The sequence below is a fragment of the Aphidius gifuensis genome, linkage group LG5 (genome assembly GCF_014905175.1).
Source record: "Aphidius gifuensis isolate YNYX2018 linkage group LG5, ASM1490517v1, whole genome shotgun sequence".
NCBI lineage: Eukaryota > Metazoa > Arthropoda > Insecta > Hymenoptera > Braconidae > Aphidius > Aphidius gifuensis.
In genome coordinates, this window is record NC_057792.1 from 11,202,423 (window position 1) to 11,203,860 (window position 1,438).

General features: G+C 27.7%; 1 long non-coding RNA gene across 1 annotated transcript; it reads right to left on the minus strand.

The window, feature by feature from the left end:
• Window positions 1-359: 359 nt before the first annotated feature.
• On the minus strand, window positions 360-1,124 carry LOC122857610. The gene is made up of 3 exons (XR_006374241.1): window positions 841-1,124; window positions 679-753; window positions 360-579 (listed from the first exon to the last, which is right to left on the minus strand). It is a non-coding gene; the product is annotated as an uncharacterized LOC122857610 (long non-coding RNA).
• Window positions 1,125-1,438: the final 314 nt, after the last annotated feature.

Here is a 1,438-nt window from a genome sequence, read left to right on the forward strand (position 1 = left end):
ATATAAACGCAGCCAAACATAGGGTTCCATTTACAACAGATGTAAACAAGTATTTATTTGGATTTTAGAGCTGTTTGGCATTGTTTCATGTTTGGAGTATCGATAATGGATGTTTGTTGTTTTTAAATTTTAAATAACAAACGATGCTTTAATCAGCCAGGATCATTATATGATTTAATAACTATAAATTCAATTTTTTCAGCTTAACATGCCCTCGACCATTATTTTTATACAGGTATATTTTTTTTTATCGTAAAATTATTAAATAAAAAATTGCAATATTTTGGAATATATAGTTTTAAAAATAACTATTATAAAAAAAATTACAATATCAAATTAAACCATTCAGTAGAAAAATATTATATAATAATAGTAAAAATTTTCTTTATTATCATTGTACTAAATAAACAAGTGCAATATAATTCAAAGCATTATAAAGTATCACGAGTATCATTCGGTACATTTCTAAGCTCTGACTTAAGATGTTTGTAAAACCAAGATTGAGTACCATCATCATGTAATTTTCATTGTCATCTAAAATATATTAGAGCAGTATAGTTTTAGATTTGATTGTTGGACCTGTATATAAAAAAGCATTGGCGTTAGACAAAAGTGCATTAACCGGTGCAATATCGATATTTCTTTTTTTATTTAAAGGTATTCCAAATGTTTTCTCACCATCTGTCACTTGAGCAACCAATTTTTGATCTTGATTCGCCATGACAATTGAAAAAATAAAAAAATACTGATAATCTAAAATCGAAATCATTTAGATTATTTCTCTATGACAAAATAAATAAATATATTGTAGTAAATCGTAAATATAAACTATTTACTCACAACATAATATTAACAACAATGGATGATGGTTATTTGCAGCAAGTTGAATGAACAAAACCAATTACTAATTATTAAGTAGCAAATAATAGGTAATTTTAATTAAGTAAAAATATTATTCAAATATTGTTTTAATTAATAATATGACAACGTAAAATTCAAGCTTGTCAGCTAATGAAAAGTACTTGTTTACATCTTCTGTATATATAAATACTGATAAATACAGCCCCATGTTTGGCTGCGCTTATATGCCCTAAAAAAACGTAAAAATCGCAATATTTTTAAAAATCAACAAAAATGCTGTGAAAATCAATAAAATGCTGCTGTGTTATTAACACACAACGGTTGGTAACACAGCACACGCGATGGCACTCCAGGGCTTCCGTACGACTGCGCAGGCGTGACTTTTGCTTGTTGATGTGAAACAAATAAATTTTTATTTTCACAGGTGTGTTCTAGTTTTCACACGTTCGCGACTTGCAGCGAGCGAGCGAAAGCGTATTAGAGCGTTTGAAGTCATTTGTCATTTGAAGAAACTTTAGTAACTAAAATTTACTAAAACATTCGTTATTTTCAGTAATTGTGTTTATTTTGTTAATTT